Below are 12,658 nucleotides of genomic sequence, written 5' to 3' on the forward strand. Positions count from 1 at the left end.
GATTCAGAAGCACATAAAAAGCCAATTAAGATCTAAGGATAACGGCAGAAAGTTCTGTTATATCAGCGTAGCAAAGCTACAAATCTTTGGACTGAGGGAAGCATTCATGTCTCTGGATCCGTAATATTGAAAACAAACATGAAGACGATGTAATGGAGAAACCAACAAAAGACAGTATTGTATCCCAAAGAAGTAAGGAATCTTCAAATGAGCATCCTCCATATTCAACTAGCTGGATTTGGAAAGTCCTTAGCTCACTGTTCATTACCATATTGTGAGCTAAGTTCAGGCTCTGGGAGCAAGTGCTCCACCATGAGATGGAGGATGTGGATGTGGATGTGTCTCATTAAAATTTGTCTGTAGACAGGTCTGTGCAAATCAGGAGAAGCAAGTGTGCCTCTGGATTCAAGGGAAAGTACAGTTGCCAACAGTTTTTGCCATGCCTGCAACAAAGATACAGTACATTCTTATTTAGGATTTCCCTTCTGTTGCTTGCTATTCTGTGGGTGGGAAGGAAAATGATCATGCTTCCCCCACCCCTACCAAGGGGCAGTGCCACTAAGCTCTACTGTTTCAGGCAATGTGGATAATAAAATTGACCATTTCCTGCAGTGCTGTAGCAATGAAGTGTGGTGCCCAGGGCAAAGCCTGCAGCAGCCTCCCACCTTCGCCCCATGCCCAGATCCAGGGGGTACACACTCCCTCCATGCTTGCCTAGGAGTGCACGCAGCAGCAGAAGCCACCCTTCCCCCATTCCCATGTCTCCCCAAACAAGCTGCTCGTGGCTCCGTCCTGCGCCCTGCCCCAGGTGAGCACCACCTGTTGGCGCCCCTTCTCTTTGCCAACCGGGGTGGTCACTCTGCTTGCTCCCCGCCCCCACATCTGCTATGGCACTGGTCTCCTGCATTGAAGTACTGATGGCACACCAGTTGGGAAACACTGTCTTAAGGCCTAGTTACACAGTACTTCTGGGTGGCTCCTAGAGCTCTTAACCCTTGGATTGTCCATACATTAACACCTTAAAGTGATTTTAAGCACTTGTTTTGCAACTCAAAGTTACACCACTCCAGGGCAGGATTATTTCTAATCTACACTACTCAGTTTCTTGTTCCATTAAGATGTGGTCACTCCCCACAAATGTGTCACCTGAATTGGAGTCTTCCAGTATCCTGGGATGTCTCACATCCCCGCCTGGAGAACAGGGATAGAAGCCTGTCCTGGCTCACTGGCCCTTTAGTGGCAACTCAGCTACAGCTCCTAGTCCTGCCCCTGATCACCAGGTAAGTCACAGCTCTGCAGGTGGGGGAAAGTCAGAGAAGGTTATTAGACTAAAGGTTGTGAATGCCCCATACTCCAAGCTAGCACTAGCACTGATCAACATTTGTGTGGTTCACAGTGTAGGTAGGGTGTAACAAGGCCCTTAGTTTGTAACAGTGGAGCAGCTTTTGTTTAGTCCTAAATGTTCTTGTTTATGAAGCTGAAATAACTATCAACTTTGGAGAAAGGGGAAAAGCTCCCTAGACAAGCCACTTCCCTGCCACTTCCACTCCCTAGAGAAGTTGCTTCCCACTAGGATCACACTGGTTATACCAGCAGCTGTGCTGAATTGCTAATAATTTATTTGGAAAAACTTGTTCCAGTATAAACATGGACCAACTAGTCATACAACATTGACTAAATGACCAGCCATCTGTTTCAGCTTTCAACCTGTGCTTGTGAGTATCACTGGATACAGTGGCACAAGACCGTGTAATTCAGGTAGCATTGTCATAGATACAAATGAAGGAGGACAGTATCACTTTCAAGCTTTGGATGAAGAACCATTAGCTTCTTAAGAAGGAAGCTACGGCAAATGAATATCATTTTTCAACTGTTCCGAGGAATCAGTGTGATGATGAGTAAGTATTCTTGAGAAGGAGTTGCCAGGTTGTCAGTGCCTAAAACTAGAATTATTCTTTTTTAGATAGGATAGCATGTGTTTTCGTTTTTCTTCTTGCTCTGTGGCATTACATTTCTAAAGGACTTTATCACAGCTTGTTCATACTTGATGCAATTTGATTACGACTGTTTTTCTTAAAAGGAAGAAAGAGTAGTGGCAATTGAATTGTGAAGAACAGTTGCTCAGGGTTTAATATGCATCTCATTTAGTTTTGGTGCCAGTTGTAGGGAATTTCCCATTCAGTATTCTTGTCAAGTATTTAAATCTTACACTGACTACAAGTCAGCAGCGATTTTCCCTGGCGCACCCAAAGGTAGAATTCAAGATATTTAGCAAACTAGATACTTTTGAGTGGTGAAAACAGGTCCAATTTTGATTAATGCTGGTTATATAAAATGTTCCAAGCATATGCAACATCTGAAACATTGCTGATCCTCTAAATTTCTGCTTGGTCTCCAAGATAGTGAGTAGTTATTGGAAGTTATTGGAAACTGCAAAGGCCACATGAAGTTCCATCCATGAGTTTGGATGGTCACTGAACTGTTCTTTTGCCAGAGATAATAAATTTACATTATTTTTAACCAGAATAAATTGTTTTATAGCCTCCCTCCTACTCTGCCAGCATTCCTCATTTCACATGGACACTTGTGTTTTCTGCTGTGGTTTTATTCATAGAAGGGACCACCCAAGCTGATATGAACTTTCCTGGCTAAAATCAGGTAGATAACTTTACTGAAAAGGGGACATGGAGTGACAGTCCTTTCCTCTCTACTGTTGAAGTAGCAGGAAAAATATTTAATTTGGTATTTTATACATTACTGAGCAAGTTTTCAGGATTCAGCTAACAAAGGTCATTGTCCCTTTGGCAGGAGAAGGGATGGCATCCAGTAATGGGGAAGTTCTGCAGCGGTTGGAAAGGAGGTAACAGAAAAGAGAGAAGTGACCCAATGCTGGAAGCTCCCCCAAACAGGAGAGGTAGTGAGAAGAAGCTAATTGGAAGTTAAAGAGTGATGAGTTAGGACATAGAAATTGAAGGTCAAAAAGGGAAAAAAGAACTCAAAATAACCAAACAGAGAGAGAGAAAGCAAGAGATGGATAGAAGCCACCATAAAATCCCCACAGAAAGATAAGCACCAGTCTGAAAGAGACTTGGCATGTGTCAAGGGCATAAGAGGGTTTGATATGCTGCCTAGGAACCAGCCTTGTTTAAACATAAAGTCAAGGTTATTTTCAGTTTTGCAAAATAATCTAAAGCCCTGATCATGAGACTTGGTCCATGAAGGTAGACCTCTTCATTTACAGGCAATTTTAAAATTAACTACGCTTTACAGGAGTACAAAGGTTTGTCCATATGCATCAGCACCTAAGCCAGTTATACTGAGGCACAAATGGCTTCCTGGGGCAACACTGCTACTTATCCTGAGCAATTTGCCATCAGCATAGAAAACTTGCATATACTCTTATACATCTTGTAATTACACATAAGTGCAGCCCTGGCACATCCAGGCTCCCTTCAGAGCTATAATGTCCTGGTCATCCTGAGCATGTTTGCTTCAGAAAGCCATGTTACCTACAAGTGCTATGGTTCTAATGGGTCAACTTCTCATCCACTTAGAGATGGCAAAGTGTCAGCTTCACAATCATTCGAAAAAAGGGCAGAAGTTAATGGTTACTTTAATCCTCCATACAATAATCCAAATACCTGCTGCCTCTGATTAACTTTAAAAAATATATTTCTGGCTAGTTATAACTGATCCTATGAAGGTGATACCACTGTTCAGCACTGTATTTAATTGAATGTTTTTAGTCATCGCAAGATCAAATTAGAAAAGTAATTTTGGCAATTACGTATTAGGCAATCAACCAAAACACTGAAAAAAAATTTTTTTCATGCTGGTCTCCAGAGTTTCTGGCTACTTCTGCGTAAATGCCCAGCACACCTAGGGACCACACTAATTGTTATACCCAACTACTTGAAAATCAGCCCCTGAATCTTTTTTTTTTTTTTTTTTTTGTGGGGGGGGGGGTGGGCAGGGGGGAGTGAAGGCTACAAGATTTCAACAAAAAACATGCAACTCACATTTTCTTGATTGTTCTTTGATTTACACACCCCCTGCTTCTGCTTCAATAAAATCAGAAAGCAAAAGGCTTCTCCTGGTGGATTTATGCCCGATAGATGACATTGCTCTGAATCCATCACATTGTAAAATGAAATGACAACAAACACCACATGATTCTTCTCAGACTCTGAACATTCACACTGTTAGGGAAATGGAAAAACATAAACTTGGCAGTACAGAAAGGCTCAAGCCATGTGATATAAGCACTGATAGATCCCATGGCCCTTGTTTCAGGATGGAGCTGCTAGTCATTAAAGCAAATATGAACAGAAAAACCTGAAGTTGGACACAGGTGTCTGAGTGTTTCCACTGGACAGCATGTCAATTTTAAATCTTTACTTTTTACTTTTTTTTTGGTTTTGTTTAGTTTTCCCTTTAAACTTAAAGATTTCTTACCTGTGGTTTGGTCTATAGCTATGGCACTGATTGGATGTCAGGTCTTTGTTCTGAACCTGGCTCTACTGCTGATCTGGGCAATCAAGTGCTCCTCTGACTGATTTGCTGGAACAAGTAATTTTTAGCTACTCTTCCAGAGAACTTTCACACCTACATTGAAAATAATTGTGTAAGCATTTATTATAAATTAAATATTACAAAATAGGAACAGTAGTAGTAGTTATTTAGCATGTTTACCTTCATAAATCTCTATACCAAAAAATATTCTGATTAAGCAAAACGAAATATCCAGTGAACCAAAATATGAAGTATTTAAAAAAGCTACTCAGTCTTGATTCCTCTAATTAGCAGGCTTGAATTAACATTCTATAGCTGGAAAGGACCTCAGGGATCATCTAGTACAGGGGCTGTCAACCGGGGGTACTTAGAAAGGCAGTTGGGGGTATGCAAGGGTGGGCAGGTGAGCAGGGATGGAGTGCTCCCTGGGACATGGTGACAGCAGCTCCCCCAGTGCATTCCCATACTTAGCTTCTTACCCAGGGGAGGGAGAGGGGAAGGAGCATGCCGGGTGCCACTGGCCCCACGCAGCACACTGCAGTGCCTCCCTGCCCCCCACCTCAGCTCGCTCTGTGTGCCCGCTCCCAGGAGCAGGGCCAGGGGGGTAAGGGCAGCAGTGCCCCTCTGCAGGGCACACACACTCTGCCCGACTGGCTGGATGGGGGGGGCTTGAACATGGCGGCCACCACTGCCACCATCACTGCCCCATGCTGCCGCCACTACCATGCCCCGCGCTGCTTTCTCACAGCTGGTTGCACATGTGGCTCTGTAGGCTGGAGACGGGCAGCACACAATTGGCTGGGTGCAAGGCCCATCACCAGCCCATGGAGCTGCACATGTGACCGGCCATGAGAAAGTGGTGTGCGGTGTGGCAGCATGGGGTGCTGATAGTGGCAGCCACTGCGTGTGAACTTCTCCATCCCATCCAGCCATCCAGGAGGTGCATGTGCAGCCTGCAGAGGGGCATCACTGCCCTTCCCGACAGGCCTTGCTCCTGGGAGTGGACACACAGACACACTTCCCCCCACCCCCTCCACCCTGCCCCCCCCCCACCCCCCTTGCCCTGCTGGGGGGGGGGGGTTCTGCATGTGTGTCTGCATGTGTGTGTGTGTGTGTCTGTATCTGTATCTGTGTCTGCATCCGCGTGTGTGTGTGTCTGTCTGCATCTGGGTGTCTGTATGTGTCTGTGTCGGCATCTGTGTGTGTGTGTTCCCCACCCGCCCAGCGGCAGCAGGCACATGGCATTGCGCGGCTCTTGGGGCAGCAGCATTGGGGTGCAGAGTCCAGCCTGAAGCAGCAGCTGCCTCTGCCCCGCGCACAGATCTGGAGGGCACATGCCCCCGGACCTCCACCAGAGTACACGCAGCAGTGAGAGCTGCCACCTCTACCGACACGCCCTGGATTAACCACTCTCGCAACTCCATCCCTCACTTCATCCCTCACTCTCCACCCCGGCTGTGCAGCACCTACCCCTGCCCCAGCCCCACTCCCTCCCTCAGCACGGGAGCCTTGATCTGCCTCTCCCCCCTCACCCTCCCCCCACACCTTAAAAACAAGAGAAAAATATAAAGGACCCATAGCCCTCCACTCTGGGCTTGAAGACCCAAAATATTGCATATAGTTTTCCTCTTGCATATACTTTCCCATTTTTGTTATTGTTGGTGGTGGGGAAGGTAGTGGAGGAGCTCTGTTTGTTGAGGAAGGTGGGTGTTTTGAGGGTAATAAAGTTTTTTTTGTTTCACCCATGTGCGTATCCTGAGTGGTGCTGAGGGTGGGCAGGGGGTAGGGGATGTGTGGCCAGCAGAGGGCTGAAGCAGGGAGTGCAGCAGGAGGGAGTTGGCCGGGGCCTCCTGCAGCCAGTGCCCTGACCTCTCTTAGTGGATGCGTGACTATCCTGGGGCCTGGGCAGGGTGGGGGTTGCTGCTGGGGGCAACACCATGGCCACGAGGATCAGCATGGTACTGGTCATCACTGGCAGGGGCAGGGGCTGGAGCAGCCCTGGTGCAGAGAGGCAGGGTGGGCAAGGAGGGAGCCACCACACGCACTGGGCACATGGCTTCTGGGCAGGGAAGGGGCTGGCCAGGGATCAGAGTTTTCCATATGGCTGGCAGGGGCCGGCATCTCGGCGTCGCTAGGGCTGCCAAGTGCAGGTAGCCATGTGGCTGGAGGCTAGAATTCCCCCAGGTGGCCACAGGGGCACATGGCAGGGATGCAGGGACGTAGGACTAACTTTAGTGCCATGTCCATGCACATGTAGATACCTGCCAAAAATCACTTAATGCGCATTAGCTTAATGCACATTAAATTTAGTCATGCTTAAATGCATGTGTAGATGTGCCCTCTCTTGCATACAATACTTCCATTAAAATAAAAAAGAGCAAGGACATGAATGGTAGACCCTCAGGGGGACTGCTAGACTAGATTAGACCCATCTAGTCCTGTATGTTGTACTGGACAGTAGCAAATGCTTCAGAGGAACCAGCTAAAACCATTACTTTTTCAGATTAGTAGCACAATAGGGAAGCTTCTTCCAAACTACTGTTAGTTAATGTTTGTTTTTATACCCTACTTTACATGATCCTAGGTAACAGCGCACATTCTCTTTACAACCATAGGTATATGATCATTTCCTCTGATCTTGGCTTCAGTGTGAATCCCACTGTTACCTGTTATCCTTTTAATTTTTTTTAAATGAGAAGCAATTTTAGACTTTTCTGTCTTTTGATTTGATTGGAAAGCTCACAGTTTTGATTAGACGGATAAATAAAAGCACTTGATATATTTTGCCTAATATTATTGCCTTATGTGCCTGTATGTTCTCTCTTATTCATCTCTTTTCTAAATAAACTAAATCATGCAGATCGCATGGAAGCTTTTCTATGCCACTTTCATCAGCTGCTTTTGAATTCTTTTTTTCTCTGCTATGTTTTATCAGATATGGTGACTGGAAGTAAAGTATTCCAGATGAGCATGCCACTGGTTTATTTAATAACTCTTGGCATTTTTATTGCATTCTTTATGCATCCTAATATCCTGTTTCCTTTCATTGCTGCTGTGCTTTGAGCTGAGAGTTTGCACTCCAAGTTTCTCCTCAGTGGGTGTGTCTACATGTCACCCTATGGTGAAGTAGCAATGAGCTACATCGCCATAAGGTACACTATGGTAACATAGCGATCACATGGGTCTACATATGATTGCCAGCTACCTCGCTGTAGTGGCATGCTCCCCTGGTATAGCACGCTGCTATGGTGACACAGAGGCAAAATCTAACCATGTACGTGCATGGTGCAGTAACCACTCATACTGCACTGTGCTTTAGTACTTCCAAAAGGAAATACTAAAGCACAGTGCCTTAGCAACATCATGGTTCAGCAATGTGTAGATGCGCCCACTGATTACAATGAACTTAGAGCAGTACATTGTATTTTCCATCATTTCATTTCACCTGCTGTTGTACTGCACAATGACCCATCTTTATTATCCCTCTGGCTTCCTGTATTTTTCTCTAGTTTTAATTATCTTAAATAATTTTGTGACTTGTAAATGTTGACACTTCACCACTCATACTCTTTATAGATTGTTAATGAATTGTATTAATCATCCAGAATGGTACTCAACCTTGGACCATCCTACTATTAATCTCTTAGACTCTTATAAGAGACTTTAAAATGTTTTATATATTTCTGATCCTCCTATATGCAGGAGTTTTAAGTATTTCTTTACAAAAACTTCACTGGTCCCTATCATAACTAGTTCACTGAGTTGCTTCATAACTATTTGTACTTATTTAATTCAATTTACCTTGTGGTAAGTAAGGTCTACAGGTCTGTAAGCACAAGATTGCACTGAACACTTGTTGTATAATACTTTTGAAATACCTATAATATTTGTCTAATATCTATGAAATGTCTCACTTTACATTTGCAGTAATTTTTGCTAGGATGGAGCAGGATTTAAGCAATTAAAGTGCAGGACTTAGAGTCAATTAGATTTTTATACCAACTTTGCTAAGATGCTTGCAGTGTAACCTGGAGTGAGTCACTTTTCTGTACCTCTTCCTCTGTAAACTAGATAATGCTTAATTACCAGATAGAAGTCCTTACGAAGTTTAATTTATTAATGTGCTGTAAAATGCTGTAATATCCTCTGAGGAAAATGCTGTAAGTGTTAAATATTAGTCTTAATAAATATTTACACTTGATAGCTGTCATGAATGATCCAGTTTCAGCATAACTATTCTATTTAGTGGGAGGAAGGAGTTCTCCAATATAGAACCAAACTAATTTTTGCCAAATAATCTTTTACAGCTCCACTCTCCTATTTTATGCATTGACTCCTATGACTTTTCATCTAATCCAAGGATGCTTGGCTCACAGGGCTACCCATGGCTCTCAAAAATTGTCTGTAGGACAGCGGTGGCATTGCTCCCCAACTGCCAAATTTTCAGACCCATGGGGAACTCCAGGCTCTGTGTGCTGTATCAGGCACCTGATCCCACCATGCAGGGCTAGAAGGGGCCAGTGCTGGACCCCAAGGCCCATTCCCACTTTGTGGAGCTGGAAGGGAGTGGTGCCAGGCCCCTGAGGCCAATCCAGACAGGAAAGGATGGCACCAAGCCCCTAGGGACTAATCCCTAGTCCCAGTGCACAAGAATAGGAGGGAGAGGTGCCAGGTCCCTAATCCTGGTACTCTGGGGCAGGAGTGGGGCAGTGTCTGAGGATCAGTCCTTGCACATGGGGGCAGTGCTGTGCCCCAAGGCTCAATTCGGGCATGCAGGACTCAAACCACCCTGTGGACAGGCCCCACCCCACTCACCTGGCCCACAGAGTGAAAAGGATAAGCACCACTGATCTAATCCATTCTCTGAAGGGGCTTTATAAACATAGGGGGTTTTGTCTGTTTTGTTTTTTAATTGTCAAACACATCTGTATTTTTAGAAACTTCTCTTTGTCAAATTTCAAAATCCTGGCTTAATTAATATACTGATGTATTAAAGGTTTAAACCAGTGGGGACCAATCTTTTTGGCAGGCATTTCCACAAATTAGCCCTACACTTTCCCTAAGTACCACTCTAATCCCCTTTCCCTGTCTGATCAGTTGTTCTTTCTGTTTCCTGCCATGTGTTCCCTGCCTAAGCTGCTGCTCTGTTTTCTCCTCCTGTCCTGTCTGTCACTGTGTTGCTTCTCCCCTTCCCAGTTGCCTATATGCCACCCAGAGGCTACCTATGCACTTTGTGGCATCTGTGCCACAGGTTGACCACTGCTGGTATAAACTATTACTATTTGTAGTCAAAGAACCAGATTACTTTTCTTAAGCACTGTGATTCTAATACTTTATGGTTTTGGCTTCTAGTGGTGTAAACTATTATACAGGTCTTTTGTCTACAGAAAGTCTAAGGGAAGAAACAATGATATTAATGTATTAAAATACAATTTTTCTCAGCATTGTCTATACCTATAAGTTCAAGCTTGAAACACTTACTCAAACAGAATTTCAATTTGAGATGAATAGGTTTACCTGAGTAATGACTTCAGGACAAAGGCACGTGTTTGTAGAGTTCTACCACATTAAGTTTAACTTCTCAGTCAGTGGCTTACAGTGGTGTTATGGTTCGCAGGAACTCTAAGTAGCTTTATTTAAAATATTAGCAGCTAACATCAACATTAATAGAGCAATTCACTCCCTTTGAATCAATACAAATAACTTGGGCAAGATCAGGATGCGAAAGAAAAAGAATCAAAGAGTTATAGAACTGCAAGGTAGCTGACACTTCACAATTGAGACCTCAAGCCACACCAGCCAATAACAATCAGTCATCTTTCAACCTGGAATGGTCTGACACCATATTTATTGACTTTCGTCCCTATGTTTTCCAGAGGTATTTATTATTTCTTTGTGCCAAAGAACACCATAAATAACTTGATGGCAAACATAACCTTTTGTTTCCACGTGCCAAGATTTGATTCTGGAAAGAAAAGAATTATCTTGTATCATCAGTGTCAATAGAGAGATTGAATTTTTTCCTTATCTCAATATACTAGGCTAAACACTAAAGAACTCAATGGTTAGGCCCTTTAAACTGAATTCATGTTGGTAGACCTCAGCAGAATTCAGTGGATTATTTTAATTTTTTTAGTTCTCTTTCAGGATCTTGCTTAGCAACTTTTTCAAAACCTGAGATGAGGACAGTAAAGGCAAACAAAAGTGGGGCAGAAAGCTCAGAATAAGGGAAGCAGCACTTTTTCTGCATGTTCCTCAGCTGTTGTAAGGGTCAGGATTCCAGAGTGTAGAGATGGAGGAAAAGCAATTGGTTGAGGCATGCTGTCCACCGAAATAGTGGATGTTAGTGAAAGAGTTAAAACTTGTTCTATTCCATCTTCCTTGAGGGAGGGTCCATAGTATTGTGTTTGTGATATGTCTGCAAGTCTTGCAGGCACGGAGCATGAAAACCGAGAAGCACCACAAAATGACAAGATTCAGTTTGATAGGTTAAGTAAAGGCCTCAACCCTGCAAACACTTACTAGTGAGAAGATTCTCAGTTTTACATGAGTAGTGCCATGGGGCACTTTTACATGTGCTCTGATGTTTTCTGATTAATCAAGTCTGCTGGAGCATTCTAATTAGAACGCTCCAGCATGCTGCAGCATCTTGTGTATTCAGCATCCCCATATTTTCAAATGGCAGTGGGGGCAATTTAACTAAAGCTTGTTGAATAAGCAGTAAAGCACCCTTGCAGCCATTTTGAAACACGGGACACTGAATGCACAAAATGCTGTGGACATGTTAATTAGAGTGGTTCCCAAGAGCCACTCTAATTAAAACACGCTCTCACCCCAACCCCAGGGCATGTATACAGATGCCCCATGGAGCTCAGTGGAACTGCTCATGAAAGTGATCCTTCAAGGTGTTAAGTATGCTGGTCTCAATCCAACAAATCATGTAATTGTGCCCTTAGGTACATGAATTGTCCTTACAATGTCAACAGGACAACCAAGATGCTTCAAATAAAGCATGTGTTTGGAGTCAGATGAGCATGCATAGCAGTTGCAGAACTGGACCTTATGGCTTTAAGTTTATGCAGGAGTAGTGTGGTAAAAATACATTATGACCTGGGCCTCACTTGAGTAATAACTGTATGAGTCCCACATGATCCCTTGTGTAAGAAGCACGAGGCCTAACGACTGAGTTGTGGGTTTCTTTTTCCTTCTTGCTTGCTCTGCATTTTGTAACCATACTTGCCTAATGCCCTGAAGTTACACTAAGGTATAAGGTTACTAAAAGACATTAACTTTGCCGCAGTTCCCCTTTTCCTCTGCGCATGCGACAGAACTTTTTGCCGCAGTTCTGCTTTTGAAATACGCATGCACTAAACTTAACAGGAGATATTAACCAATAGCAAACTAAGCCTAGCCCATAAGATAAGACGTAACAACAAGGAAATTGTGGTACTGCCAATAGTTGTATGACACGCTGTAACCCTTTCTTTATGTAAGCTATAAAAGTGTAACCCCAAGAGAAATTGGGGGGTCAACACTGCTTTGAGCATCAGCTCCTCTGTTGACATTGCTTGCGCAATCAATAAACTCATGATGGACCCACCGTGCCCCTCCCCTTGAGGAAAAATTGGTCTAGCCTCCAGGGGCCATTTGGGCAACAATTTGGCGAGCCAGCCAGGAGATGCTCTTGGTCCAATTCGGGATGGGACGACGAGACCGGCGAAGGGGTCCGTGAACTGGTGCCACCAGACAGCTTTTGGAGTCTGTCACGGTCCCCAGGTACGTGAGTTGGGATACCCGAAAGGTCAAAGGCTCTCCTTTGAATGAGTCACCTAGGCTGAGTGGGTCTGAAGAAACGGTGCCAGCGGTCCGGCGGAGTGAGTATTCATTTTCCTTGTGTCATTTAGGTGGGTCCTTCGGGGTACTTGGGAATCTTTATCAACTCAGGTATTGACTTTGGCGTTCAGCATCTAGGTCTGGACGGTAGGACCGGGGACCCTTAGAACAATGAGCCGCTGACCAAGTCTGAGACTAAGGCTGAGTCTAGCCGCCCCGATTCTGCCTAAATAGGTAGAGTCGAAAGCAAGGGGGCTCAGCTGGAACCTCGTGACTCAGCGGACAGGGACCTGAGTGCATTTGTATATTGGTC

The 12,658-nt window shown here is 44.3% G+C and overlaps 1 long non-coding RNA gene across 1 annotated transcript in view; it reads right to left on the reverse strand.

Annotated features, from left to right (window-relative positions):
- Positions 1-223: 223 nt before the first annotated feature.
- Positions 224-12,658, reverse strand: part of LOC112550415 — a 31,022-nt gene continuing 18,587 nt past the window's right edge. The window contains exons 2-5 of the long non-coding RNA XR_003094244.1: positions 4,456-4,605; positions 4,020-4,199; positions 1,147-1,293; positions 224-443 (exon numbers count right to left, since the gene is read on the reverse strand). This is a non-coding gene — a long non-coding RNA (uncharacterized LOC112550415). The remainder of the gene's footprint in view (positions 444-1,146; positions 1,294-4,019; positions 4,200-4,455; positions 4,606-12,658) is intronic.

Source organism: Alligator sinensis, unplaced genomic scaffold (assembly GCF_000455745.1).
Source record: "Alligator sinensis unplaced genomic scaffold, ASM45574v1 scaffold243_1, whole genome shotgun sequence".
NCBI classification, from domain to species: domain Eukaryota; kingdom Metazoa; phylum Chordata; order Crocodylia; family Alligatoridae; genus Alligator; species Alligator sinensis.